Source organism: Balearica regulorum, chromosome Z, assembly GCF_011004875.1.
Source record: "Balearica regulorum gibbericeps isolate bBalReg1 chromosome Z, bBalReg1.pri, whole genome shotgun sequence".
NCBI classification, from domain to species: Eukaryota; Metazoa; Chordata; class Aves; order Gruiformes; family Gruidae; genus Balearica; species Balearica regulorum.
Window position 1 is genome coordinate 70114192 of NC_046220.1, and position 15263 is coordinate 70129454.

Consider the following 15263-nt stretch of genomic DNA (forward strand, 5'->3'; position numbering starts at 1 on the left):
CTAACTGATGCCTGCAGTCCGCTACAATCCACCTGAGCAAGACTGATTTAACTCAGTGCTTGCAAACAGAGCATCTCCTGAGACTACGGACAGCACGAATCAAACCCAGCCAGCTTTGATAAAGTACCATTCATTCAGAACAAAAGCTTCACAGGGAAAAATGCTCAGAAAACATTCCCTAGCTCTTTCTGCGCTGTCACCCAAATTCTGCAAGGAGACTTTAAGGCTGAAGTATTTCAGACCATCTTTGCAGAGTCTCTGTTTTGGTCAGCCCCGTTTCATTGCTGAAATGATTGAGTGACTCCTCTGCTTCAGCTAGGGTTGTCTGATCTGACTGAAGGGCACCAAAAGGAAGAAAAGCAGTACGATCAGATGCCTCCCTTCCCTGTAGGAGTGCAGCTTAAGAGGAATCACCTGCCTTGCTTCAGCACCAGGGATTTGCATTAAATTACTACCTCATGATGTGAGCTCCTGCAGGAAACATCCCTGGTCTGAACCACTGAGGTACACATCACATTTGTAATACCAACACAGTAGTCTTTGAATATTCCATGTAGCCTTAGTTTCTCCATTGCCACTATGAAAGTTCCATTCAAAAAATTGTTCTCAGTAGGTGAGAAACCTGTCTCTAGTCTTTGCTTAGAAACAGCAACAGAGAGCTTATAGGACCAAGCTGTTCTTCTAACTGAGGCTGCAGCTTTAAGGAGCTCCTAGGTGACAGATGGTAGAGGAATAGAGAACCATCACACTCGCTACATCCCCAGTCTGATCTGAAATTTAAATAACCTGACTCATTAAAGGATAATGCATAGGCACTTACACAACGTAAAAAACCCAGAACAATCTAAATCAACAAGCGTGATTTCCACACTTAACGTTAGTCTGTGACAGGTCGTTAAAGAGTATCAGCTTTGGCAGAGGGTGGGATTTCTCAGTTAATAACGACAGCAACAGGGGGTTGTCAGAAGCACAAGCAATCTCTGCTGAAACACTGAGAGTCTATATCTACAGCCAGAAATCATGTCCCCTAAATGATGTAATAAGGATCCAAAAGAGTATGATTTTCAAAACTGCAGGAGTAGGTACTTGAAATTTCTTGTTCTTGTCTACTACATGATAGCACAGTATCCATACATTGCAAGGGCTGAATACAATAACTGCCATTTAAAATCTTTCTAGTGCTACACCAACACAGTGTTTAATTCCCCCTTTTCTTTCCTCCTCTTCATGTCCTACATAGCATTAGTAAATTATTTTAATTTAATAAGGCCTCAAGAGTGTTGTTATTTACATACACTTTACCGTGCATTGAGAGTCAGTAGCATTTGCAATAGATTACATCTGGATAACTAACAAAATTTAGATATTACGACACACAGCTGAACACTAACTGTGTTAACGGTGAAGAACAGTAATTTCAGTGTGTGGGAATCATCACAGAATTTGAGTTCCAGGTGCTCGTTTTATTTTGCTTTGTAAAAGTGCCGCAACTTCTTTGTGGTGAAAGTGGCCTGGCTGATGCTGTTCTCTGCAAGGAAAGTGACCATGCGAAGAGGAAAGGACAGAGTCTTATTGCATTGCAGAAGTGTCCAATGCAGGGAGTTAGGCAGCCAAGTAAAACTGCACCACAGGGCGGCCAAGCCCTTTACAAGCCCAAGAACATGGAGACATGAAAGGAGATGGAAAGCAGTCCCATGCTCTTGTCATATTACTGTGATAAATGTATCTGAAGCAGACCTAACAATCAGGGCAGAGACATTTTCTCATTTTCTCAAAAATACTTAATCAACTTCCCAGCACATTAAAATAATAAGAAGTAAAAATCAATATTTTTAAAAAATCATCCTTCTCAACAGAAAAGGAGTTATTACATATGTCAACAACAGGGAAAGAAAAAAGGTGGAGATTTTTCAATTTTTTAATATTTTTTTTTAATTTTGAATCAGCTACTTGACTGATTGTGATGCCCTTCCATGGATTTCGTACCTAATTTTAAACTCCAGTTTCTACGGGTGCCTCTAAGTGATGTTTCCTCCTGCTTTTTTATCTTCCTTAGATTTTTTTAGTATTAACTCTGATTTAAGTGCCTAACCCAACTGACTGTTTAGTTCTTTACCACTTTTAGTCTGAGGCACTGTGTATCATGTTATTTCAGCATCAAAGTGGCTATTACAGAAAAGTTATTTACATTGTAGGATGACAGTTGGAGAAAGGAACAAAGGAGGAAAGAGTTTGGAAAGTATTCAAGGAGTTCAGTAAGAATGAGTAGGATATAAGGGGACTAGCTGCACATCAACACCGAAGCTCTTAAAATTTCAATTTTGTCTGGATTCTGAGTCACCTGAAAAAAAAAAATCACACACAGCTGATAGAAAACAGAATTAGATTGGATAAATCTCTGGAGGAAAAAAGAATATTTTACTTAGCATTTACAATTGATACAATCATTGATATGGAGCAACATTAGATAACCTGCACCACAGCAGCCACAGCTGTAACACAACTGTTCTTGGTGGGAGAGGAGGCAAGACAGGGGGTCCCTGGCATGCTGCAGCAGACTGCCAGGATGCATTTCACACCAGAGGTTTGCTGGGACCCCTGAAGAAGCAACCTGCAAAAACAGCACAAAAGCTTCATTCTGCTTACATAGTTAAATATTTTTTTCCCCCTTTTAATAAAGAAGAAAGCCTAGGTCCAAGATATACTTTTATATAAGTTACCGGATTTAGTTCTGCTTCTACTCGCTTCTGGTGAACTCACCTTAGGAGGTCACTGGGAGCTGCATGGAGTCCAGATGACAAAACTCCTTTCTAATCCTGCCCTGAGTTAGCAGCCAGGAAAAACAAGTCAGGGGACTAGTATTTGTGACAGATGGTGGAGAGATAAAGGCACAAGCTGCAAGTGCCAGGTGAGCCAGGTAAGCCTTGGGTCTCCCAGCTCCTCCTGCAGCCCAGTGCAGCCTCCTGCACCGCGGACTGGAGGAAAACTCACAGGGTGCCGGAGAGAGGTCTGGCAGCGAATGAGCCTGCACCTCACAACTGTACCAAGCAGGATGAGAATGCTGGTAAATCAAATTGTAAGCATCCCCTGCATATAAGTGCAGTGTTGAGCACTTAATCCTGAAACAGGAGAAAAAAATTTAAAAATTAAAAAAAAAAAAAGAAAAGAAGTGTCTGTATTCCCGAATGCTCTCCTACTTTGGAAAATACTGGATATTACTGTATTACTACTCTTTCACTATTAAGTAGCATCTCTAGTAATTGCAAACACAAATAACATATTTCAATTGTTCTTCCAAAATGCATGTGTCCTTTAGAGGTTTGTTGATCGTTTTTGTTGTTTTCAGTGTAAGTCAGCTATAATAAGGCCTCTGAGTACCTAGCTTTCAGCCTGCTGTGTGCATATGCCTGTGAGGAAAAAAGAGTTCCCAACTTAAAAGGCCTTTAAAGTCATGCATGGCAAACATATGGCTATTTTGCATCCAGGCACACCCACTTTTCTTCTTCCAAGTATTTAATCAAAGTTAGCCTGCTAAGCTTCTAAACAGGGAGGGACAATAAAAGTAATTAGCATATCCTTATGCTCTTTTTAATTCCACTTCCCTCTTTAAGATCTAAATTCTGGCAGGAATGTCTTTACATAAAATGATCAACACCCTTGCTCCAGGTGTTAGAAGGCTATTTTTTATGGTAGTATATATAAATAAGACCATGTCAGTAATGGGTTTTTTAAACTTTATTAATAATCTACATAAAAGAAAAGAAAGGATAATTTTTTTAAAACCATTTTTCCAGAAAACTGTTGAATAGTGTTGACTATCATCAATATGAAATTATTTCTCTCACAAAGTCTCTGCCAGGAGGAAGAACTGTCACCAACAGTAATATGAATCTTTATGATTTCCAGAAGTCCTGACTTTGCTAAAGAAAAATCTGTTTATACTTCTGAATCACAGATAATAAAAGGAGGCAAGGAATAGGTGCTACAAATCCAGCTGTTGTTGTTCAAAGCCGTATTAAAGTGAACAGATGACTTTAGTATCTTGAATACTATGAAGTGGCATGTAGATGCAACTATGCACAAATACAAAAAAAAAAAAAAGGAGTGGTCTCTTTGGATTTCTTTCAGGTGGGGGGGTGTGTGGTTTTTGTTTTCCGAAGTATTTTCTGCTGGCTGAGACCGGACTGTTTCTTCATGAGGGTTAAACTATTTGAAAATGCGATGTAGCACAAGCAATGGACACTGCCTCCAGGCAAAAGGCAAGATGTAAGACAGCTCATTTGCTTTAAATGAATCTGTGCCAAATACACTTGAAGGAATTAACTTTAGTTATTTTCAATCATGCAGATCCAGACTAACTCCTCAACAGAGGAGCAGACATGTAGTACTTTTCTGGAACTAAAATACAATGAAACTTTAAGTATGCTTTATTATTTTATACATAAATTTTAGGCTTGAATGCTCTTATGTGAGCCTACTACTGAATCCAAAGTCATTTAACTCAGCCTCCTTTTACACAAATGTTAAACACTTAAGTAGAACATGGGCAGATAAGAGAAAAAAGACCCTAAAACCTATGAAAAATAAAACCTGCCTATTGATTTCTCCATTCTCACACATTCAGAATCCACAATTACCACAAGATTATTTAAGTACAACCACAGGAATGATATCAAGACACTAGAAGCAACCCTTTAGCTCTGAAGGGATATTAGAAGATGAATAGGAATCACTGTACAAAAGTGTAGATAACATGTCTTAACCTTGTTTGATGTTTACATTTAGTAACAGGACTGTTCAGGTTGAATATGAAGTTCATCAAGGCCAAGTGCAAGGTCCTGCACATGGGTCGGCACAATCCCAAGTACAGCTATAGGCTGGGTGAGGAATGAATTGAAAGCAGCCCTGAGGAGAAGGACTTGGGGGTATTGATTGATGAGAAGCTCAACATGAGCCAGCAGTGTGCGCTTGCAGCCCAGAAAGCCAACTGTGTCCTGGGCTGCATCAAAAGAGACGTGACCAGCAGGTCGAGGGAGGTGATCCTGCCCCTCTACTCCGCTCTTGTGAGACCCCACCTGGAGTACTGTATCCAGCTCTGGGGTCCCCAGTACAGGAGAGACATGGAGCTGTTGGAGCGAGTCCAGAGGAGGGCCACGAAGCTGATCAGAGGGCTGGAGCACCTCTCCTATGAGGACAGGCTGAGAGAGTTGGGGTTGTTCAGCCTGGAGAAAAGAAGGGTCTGGGGAGATCTAATTGCAGCTTACCAGTACCTGAAGGGGCCTACAGGAAAGCTGGTGAGGGACTGTTTATCAGGGAGTGTAGTAACAGGACAAGGGGTAATGGGTTCAAGCTGAAGGAGGGTCAGTTTAGGTTAGATGTTAGAAAGAAATTCTTTACTGTGAGGGTGGTGAGGCACTGGAACAGGTTGCCCAGAGAAGCTGTGGAAGCCCCCTCCCTGGAAGTGTTCAAGGCCAGGTTGGATGGGGCTTTGGGCAACATGGTCTAGTGGGGGGTGTCCTTGCCCGCAGCAGGGGGGTTGGAACTAGATGATCTTTAAGGTCCCTTCCAACCCAAACCATTCTATGATTCTATGATCTAAATACAAGGGCCAGAAACACTGTAAGGATGTTTGATTGAATGGACTTCTCATTCACTTAGCTCTTCTGTTTTCAGGCAACTACTCAACATCCTTCCATTCACAAAGAGTTCAAGTTCAGTCTGTCGGTCCACTAGAAGACAATTACAAATCTTTGAATCTCCAGGTTTCCTTATGACTGATTAATGTGTATTCTTGTTTCAGTATTGTCTTTCACAGTGGATTCCCTCCGCATTTTTTACCCTCCTGCTAAGTTTGTTGGTAACAGTCCTAGCCACTTTCAGTTTGCTGCTTCTTTTGGCTATGTGAAAATAAGCTTTTCCTCCTCCTAAATGTTCTGGAAGCTCCTCTCTGCACATACAGCATTCTGAATTCATCTTCCTTGTATCTTGGTGATCAGAACTGCACGTTGCATCATGTATGAGACTTCATCAGTGCCTTGTAGAAAGATACACACAAACATCTTCTGATCTCTCCTTCAAACACCTTGGTTGATTTTTTTTCTGGAATGACAGATGTCTTTTGTAGACCTATATTATTCTGGTGACCATAATAGGGTCAATACAAACCTTGATGTTCCTTCCTAAACCATTTTCAACCCATGATCTCCACTCTTAATAGCAAAAGCTTTGATTAGTACTTGAATGCACAATATCTCTTAATTTCTTCTCAAGATCACATGCTATTCAAATCCTTCCACGAACTGACAATGCCTGGCAAAAATGTATCATCTGCAAATATTACTAGTATATGCCAACTTGTAGAGCAATGAAGGTACTAGATTCAGTCAATCCTGGAATAAATCATTGAGGAACTTTACCAGTCCCCTTTTGTCCAAGTAAAATGGTCTTTCTTTTGTTACAACCTACAACTTTACCTACCTAGAGTGCTTGTACTAATCATAATGTCATACAGCTGAATTAACTTTTTAGATTCAAAATTTTGAATCTTCATTTAAAAGGTCTGAGAATATTAAGTGGTCTATAAGACCACTTATGACCAGAGTCATAAGATCCTCATTTTTTTTGGTAACAATTCCACTGGATTTTTTTGTCTTTAACAATACACAACTATTTTTCAAAGCCAAGTATTTTCTTAAAATTTTGCCAACTTGTCAGACATTTGTTGCTCAAAGGCTTTGTCCTATACGGCTGTAATCAATGCAAAGTTAGAAGATATTTGCAAACACAGGACTTTGAGGTGATGGAGTGTTTTTTGGAAATTGCCAAAGAGTGGCCCACAAGCATTAGATACAGTTAAGCAAAAATAATTAAAATTATTATCAGATAACAATACTGTAAATATATTATGAATGCAAACATCTGACAATGGGTTGCTTCAGTCATGTAACATTTATTAGCATAGGTATAGTGATAAAACAGGTAATTTTTGACATACAAACAACTAAAGAATGACCTACAAATGTCACTAGTTGAGTGCAAGTGATGGCTAGTATTTCTATGACACTCTATCCATGAACAGTAGAAGACTGTATGTCTGCTGGATTTGCTGATGCTTCATGACTCCAGAATTTTCTTTAAAGCAATCTTCATTTTTATTTCCATGGTTTAAACAAAACCAGTACCTTTCTTTCAAGAAAAAAATCCTTCTTCTACAGCTGCAGTTCTATAGAACAAATAAATTTTATAGAAACAACATCCCTTTTGAAAAGTAAATTCTCCAAACCTGCCCATCACAAAGGTCTAAGCCTGTCTTTTAAGTTAAACATACATGCTTTAGCTTTTTCACAATGCAATATATATAAAGGTATCTCTAAAATAAATGCAACTATAAGATTTTCTTAAAGCTATTCATATGTTTTCTTAAACACTGATAGTTCCTGTGCAAGGTATTTCCAAGACTATTCCTTTGCTGAAGATCATCTAACAATTCTTTTTTATTTTTTCTCCTCTTTCCCCTTTCTCCCTTCTCCCCTCCCAAATTATGACATAATGCCCTGCTTTTAAAATTATGATGGCACTGCAATATTTTAATCAGGTCATAAAATGAAATATACAAAGCCCAGCAGTTTGATTTAGGAGTGATGAATTCCATAATGCAATTTTACCAGAAAGGGCTAGAGGGTACATATAACCTGCACCTTTGTTAAAATACAAATCCTAACCTAGATTTTAATATGACATCACTCTGAGAAACTATATTCTAGTTCTTAAAGCCTGAAGAATAAACCTGCTTATTTATCTTATTTAAATTCATTTAATTTATCCTATTAAGCACCACCATTCTGGGAAACTCAAAGCAATTCTTTTGACTCTGTCAATCCCATACTTTATATTCATAATCACAGTCATTTCAGCTGCTAACAAAAATTATTTGCAAACACTTTTCAAATAAAATTGTTCAGTTACTTTGCCTTGTTATGCATGCTCATTACAGTTTATGTTCTTTTATATTTGGACTACAGATAGTTGTGAAACATGTTCACGCAACATTAAAGTTTCAGCAATATCAGAGGGAATATTGATTATCTTTTGCCACCTAATCTCCCATTTAAAAAGCTTGTCAGGATGTAAGTTATGTCATATGGAGACAACTTGCAGACAAGGCTAGTTATTCTGAACAGAGTAACTATCCAATGCAAGTCTTAAGCAGTACAGGAGTGCTTGCTGTTCATAATCTGCTATTTGTATCAATGTTTTCCCTCAAAATATTCCATAGGTGCCTAAAAAGAAGCAATATTTCCATTTATACATGGATAAAAAGGGAGTAAATTAATGTGTTGAATACGCTAAGTAACCTGCACTTGTAAAAAAAACCCCAAAAAACAAACAAAAAAAAAAAACCAGGACACAAAGCTGTTGCTATGAAAGTTATTTGTTATATAGAAGAAACTAAATGCAAAATGTATATTGCATTCCAAAAAGTAACTGGAACACTTGCTATTGCAAATCTGACCTTAAAATACCAATCTTTTTTCTTTTCTCTAAAAGTAATTTTTCATTTACTAACAAAATGGAAATACAAAGAATATTGCTTGAAGAGAGAAACCAAGGGATGAACTTGTATTCTGGCCCTTCTGGTTCATCATCTTCAACATTGTTCACTAAATGTTAATCAGTTATGATGTACAGTAGGAAGGGTCTGTGTTTTTATCTTTTTCAATACAAATGCATGTTTTACAAAAAAACGAACCAATAAATGACAAGCTTTGCAAGGGGCAAATGCACCAGTCGCCTCCTCAGATGTCTGCTACCCCTAACACCCTTCCCTCTTCTGCCCCAGAGGTGAAGAGCTCCCTTGCACGGGAGGGATTTGCTCTGGTGTCACTGAGGACACGCTATGGAGGTAACAGGATTGCAGGAGTGCAACTGAGGACAGATTTTGGCTGGCAGAATCTTTCTTACTGATCATGTAATGTGTGATGGAAAGATCCCAGTCTGACTCTGACAGACTGCATCAGCTTGTCAAGGTTGGCAGCGAAGGAAATAAAAACCTTGTTTATTGTAACCTGGGCACATTTGATAAGGATTGATTGAGACATAATACACACAGGCACCCAGAGTATAATGTTTAGAAGCTCTTTCTGTTCAAATAGAGCCATGCTTCAAAGAAGCATTTGGGGCTTATAACCTCCCCTATCTTCCATTCATCCAGAATAAACATTTTAATTTGCATGCCAAGATTTTAATTGGTACAGCATGTGGAATTAATAGAAACCATTATCAGCTAAATCAGCATGACCCTTCTGTGAATTAAAATATGTCGCAGATTTAGAACACTAAATGAGAGAACGGAGCTCTCTAACCTCTAAATCCAACAATTCTCTGTAAACTAAGAGCACACTCAGTACACTGCCATAGAGCTGCTGGCTTTGAAGTAAGTTCAAAAAATTAAGGAAGGAACAAAGCTGCTGGTGGGTGTATTCCTAATGTTTTCTCAGCCCCTCTTCCCACTGAAAACAGTGTTCAGGAGAAGAAAAGAAACTAACTCTTTAAGGTCCCAAGAAGTTTGAAAAGAATTATTAAAAAGTGGTTATCGAGAGAATTGGCAGCAAATAAAAATATATATAATTGATTGAAAAATGAGAGGGAGCAAAAAGGATGAGATTATTTCTGATTAATAAAAGATGTCAAAAATTACAGTAATTCCTTTCCACCCAAAGGTAGGCTTGAAATGTCATTACTGAGATTCTAGGATGGTTTTGAATGACTGGAAAACAGCACAGTTTAAGACCTCATTTGGGAAATTTCCTGCTAGCCTGTCTTATATAACTAATAAGAGGATTATATACTTCAAAGCTGGGTTTTATAATCCTACTGTGCTGACCAGGGCCATCAGTTCACTGTTTTGGCTGATAAACTGGAATTAGATGTCAGAAATGGACCTTTTCATAATAGTAAGTAGTTATATATCCTGAATAATTTATAATTCAAATAACCTACAAGAGCAATTTGCAAAATATGGTAATAAAATTCAACAGCTAACTGAATTTAAGACTTCTGTAAATGGTGGAAACATTTTTGACTAAAATTAGAACAATGCCAAGATGCTACAAAAAAGAAAGATGATATTACACATCATCAGAAGAAAGCCATTATTACAATCTGCAGTTTCCATCTGCTGAGCTCGAGATGTAAATTCCACTTGAAAATAATGCATTCACTAAATAGTGTCCTATCCCTTAGAAAATGCTCTTTCCCAGTGCATGGAGGATACATCAATCTACTCACAAAATGTAAATACACTTGCAGCTAAACATGCACAAGCACAATTATAACAAATATTTATACATATGTGAAGATATGAGAACTTTGTAGCATTAAGGAAATTTATTCTTTAAGAAAAAAGGTCTGATATTTAACAGAGAAGAGTTATTCTTCAGTTAGTTGTGCCTTCAGATAGGAAGAGATAAAGTAACCAAATTCATATCTGCTGTTTCAAAAATGCAGATATATGTTTTTCAAAATCATGGGTTTGGCCACTGTTGAAAGAAGCTGGCATTGAATTTAGCCTGCATCGATGCCTTGACCATTGTACTGCTACATGAAGGTTGTTCAGATTATTCCTTTTGCAATACTAATCGATTTCACCTCTGTGATGTAGTTGCACTCAGGTCCCTGGTAATAATTTATCTACAAATAGCTCTTCCCTAAGCAGATACGGTCAACCTGTGTCATTTGAGCAAAGTGTCCGACTGAAGTTGTACCAGAGAAGGAGCTGTCAGGTAGTCCAGATCTCCAGCTATGGCATACATGCTCAGGCCAATATTCTTACGTGACTCACATGTAATGCAGTGATAGAGCTGTTATCATGTCCTGCTATTCCTGGAGATCTCCACCTCCTTGGCTCTCTTCTTCCATGAGAAAGGTGATGAGGCTCCCAGCCAGACAAAGATTCTGGTTCATGGCTCAAAAGGTCAGTCAGGAAAACTGGTCATCCCTTCTTTATAAAAAAGTTATTTCAACCCAATTGAAAGCCAGGTTATTAACCTCCTATGTTATAATGCTTCTAATGTTTGTTTTAAAAAATAGTATACACTCACTTTTTGAAGTTTGCTTAGACAATGATTCTAATAAACTAATCAGAATCAGGCAATTTCAGACTCATTGAGCATGACAATGATAGGTCTCCTCCCTCCATCCTACCCACATCCTCCCACATTGCCCCTAGTCAGTCAAATTTGCATGGTGAGCAGCCAAAGGTTATCTCATTATTACACTGAAGGACCAGTCAGCTGTGAGGACATGAAACCTTCAAAATTCAGCTCAGATCCTACTTGTGCCTATGTCCGAAGCCTTCTGATGCTGGCTGATGAGGGTGCATTTGTATTCTCCTTTCCTGTTAACCAGTACAAATTATTCATTACTTTTACCTTGGAACAATAAGAACCCTGACAGCAAGGTAAATTTGCCAAGGTCAGCACTGTAAGGCTAGCAGGATTTCAACCCAGTGAGTTTCTTAAAATGCCAGTTTTCATAGTGGTTTTATCTCTAGTTAGAGCATACTCACAACTTTCCCTGAGGCCAAAACTGCACTTTTTTTTTTTTTTAAGCATAAAAGCAAAGCTTTCAGTGGGTAATGAGTGATGTGTACAGGACAGCTTATGAGTAACTTCCATACAAAAACTAAGTAGGCAGGGGCTCTTCATAGCTAAAGAGATGACTGAGTTGTTTTTGTCTAGCTGTCAAACTGCAAATGTCACTGACAATTAACTGCGAAAAGCCATTTCCCACTATGAAATTATGGGATAGTAGGTTTAAAACAAAAGGAGATTTTGGAAGAATTTTCAAGTAGCACATAATTCATTATTTTTTTATTATTATTAATTCATTGCCATGAGATGTCACTGATTATAACAGTGCAGACAAATTCTAGATTAGAGAAATATGTGAATTGACCTTAGGAGCTAATGAGTACATAAACACAACAGAATAGATGCAACCTCCAGGAATTTTTTAAAATAGTGATTGCTGGAGTTTGAGAGGATCACAAGAGGAAGAATAATTTACTTGTCCCATTTCTTACAGTTATCCTTACCATCTGCTACTGATGACTTGAAGAGCAAGGATACTAGGCTAAGTAGACCACTGTTCTGTTCTGCTATGCATTCTCAGTTTAAAAAAAAAAAAAAAAAAAGAATTATTGATTAGTTTACCCATGTTTCACATATACATAATAATACCAACCAGTCATAAAAGGAAAAGGTACCTATTCACAAAATTGTGTTCATTCCTACATCCGGTGAAACTATAGTCATCAGGAATATTCGATCACTTGTGTGTTGCATTGAGCATAACCTACAACTTAATACTGACTACCTATAGTCCATTTTACAAGAGCTCTGACCATTGTCTCTGAGGGCAAAGAGCAGGTGTGGATTTTTGCAGAAGGATGCTGAGCTCTTCTGCTATGCTGAAAACATTACAAGGGTCTGATACTGGCCCCAGATGGATTTCAGTCATCAGAGTTCTGCAGAGGCAAATCAAATCCTGTCACAGGACACAAGATTCAAAACCTCTCACATGCATCAGTGGTGGTGGTAGGAGAAAGGCCACCACACTAGAGGAGAATAGCTCTGTACAACACAGCAGGAAGAGAAGTGACTACAGCCTCTCATGTCCACAGATGCTTGCTAAGCAAGGACCACTGGCAGCAGACCACCCTTCAACATGGCCAGTAGTACAGGTTTCCACTTCCTGCATAACCTCTCTATAAACAAACCTCATTATCTGCAGCTTGAATTTGTTGAAGACCTCTTGTTAAAACTTGGATAGGAAGGGTATCTAGGCTGTTGTACTATGACCTCCTCCACTATCTTACCACATACTCCCAACATATCTGTGAAACGTGGTCCTCGAGGACAACATCTCTCTTACCTGAAATCTGTGCTTAGTGAGGCCTAAGGGTCGAACAGACTATATTCTTCCTACAAGCCTGTGTCTTGTGTTTCTTGTTTGTTAGTGCTGGTGAAGATAGGAATTAAGTTCCCTCACTTTGGGGGACCTCACATTTCACACCTGGCACAGCTGGCCAGGGCTGCTGAGGATACTATCTGCACTTTAGCATTGCCGCTGTGTCAGTGCCAGCTTCACGTGTTAAATCAGAAGCAGTCCTGCTAATTACCTTTTGGCAACTTATGTGCCAGATACCTTATCATGGACTGTCAAATCCCTCATCTTCACACAAAGAGAGTAAGAAGGAGGAAAGCATCACAAATCATGGGCCAGGAGACTTCCAACTATTGATTAAACAATTATGTATAAACTTACTTTTTTTTTTTTTTTTACCTGTAGCTAGATTCCTGCAAGTTGCACTTCTGTCAGAGGAATTAGCAGGACAGTCGTGGCTGAGACCAGGATGGAAGGGTTTGGAACAAATGTCCAAGCCTTGGCACAGAGCTCACGGGGAAACACTGAGCAGAATTCCCACTGACTTCATTTGAAACAGGGCTAGCTTTAGGTATGGGCAGACCAGGTGATTGCCTGTAAGAGCACACTACTGTCAGCTGTGGGAACATTCCTGGAATGAGCAGCTAACCTCTGCTGCCTGTGTATCCAACACTGGTTTATGTTTACCTCCACTTCATGCACTCATCCTCTTTATCCAACATCGGGAAGCTTTGCTCTATCTCAGCTCTATCTGCTGTGAAACTCGCCATCCAGAGGGGAGGGATGGCTGTAATCCAGACCATGAACTGGAAAGCACTTGTGCTTAATTCTAGTAGGGCGATAAGGTTCTGCTTGTAGTGTTGGGGAACTCAAACTGTCCACAGAGAGAATTTTCCTTCATGTTAGGTGCAGTAAATTAAATTCTGAAGAGCCGTGAGCCAGCTGGCCCTTGTGTGAATACACCAGGGAAGACCAATTTCAATTTAGCCAAGTTGTCTTTGCAGAGCTTATAATTAGGGTGTTGGTTTTGTTATTGCTTGCTTTTTCTTTTTTTCATTCTTTCGAACTGAGAACATTTAATGAAGAGCTTTTGCTCTCCTTGGAGTCGCACACTTTTTTTGTGGAATTACACTTTGTTACTGAAATGAACTCTTAACATAAATGAATAAAATTGAGCTGAGGAAAAAAATTGTAATGCATTTTTTAAGTGTGTGCAAGTCTACAGTCTGGTTCCAAATAACTAAATGTCAATCTACAATGTAATAAAAGGAGTATGGTGCATAGTACAGATTTTATTTTATTTTTTTTTTTTATACTACTTACAAACACCAATGGATAATTACAGCCGAAGTGCTCCATCCAGTTTTGGGCACCATCTGTGAGACGAGCCAAAGAGAATGTAAAGAAGATCCGCAACAATTAGAGGCTTGAAATACAGGACACAAAAAGAGGGATTCAGGTATTCCTAGTTTAGAAAAGACGAGAGAAGGAGCATAACAAGAGTTCAAACATGAAGGAAAGTGAAATAAAGACTTCAACTGACCCCATACCAATCAAAGATCAGGTAAGGAGCAAACAATTTCAAATAACAGCATATTAGGAAAAATAATTAGGAAAAATATCCATCCAGAATTATAAATACTGGGACTAGTCAACTAGCAATACAGCAGGATCTTCACTCACTGCTTTCAAGACTTTATAAGCTGAACAACCACTGGAGACAGTCTAGGTATCTGGAGCCAAAACGTGTTTCATTCTGGAGTGAACAGGGGTAATCTCAAGAACGTGTATCCCAGATCACTAAATTTCAAGACCAGGCAGGATCATTTTGGTCATGCCTTCTGAATGCCTGCATAAGGAAGACTGGGAAATTTGAGAAGATGACTGCACTAAACTATCAAATCAAGTAGAATCAGGATGACAAAAAATAAAACTAAAAAAAAATGCGTATATTTTAGCAAAAAAATAGGCATTTAGATTCAGTGATCTGTAACTGAGTTTCCAGGAAAAAATACAGAAAAAGATCATGCAACAAAGTATTTGTATTTTTTCTAGGTACTTACAAAATGACAGTAACAGCTAAGTAGCTCCTACCAACCCACTCTAATATAATTTTTAGTAGTGGCGAAACAGAGCTTGTGACTTTAGCCAGGAGTTTGGCACTGCATGACTTGATATTCTTATAAGCAAACTGTGGGAGCACAGTACAAATGAAACTAATGCAAGGTTTTGGTAAATCTAGCTTAAAAGTGTCCTCAAAGAGGAGCTACAAATACTTTGTTGTGCAAGTTTATGTTCTGTTGTGGGCTTTCTTGGAC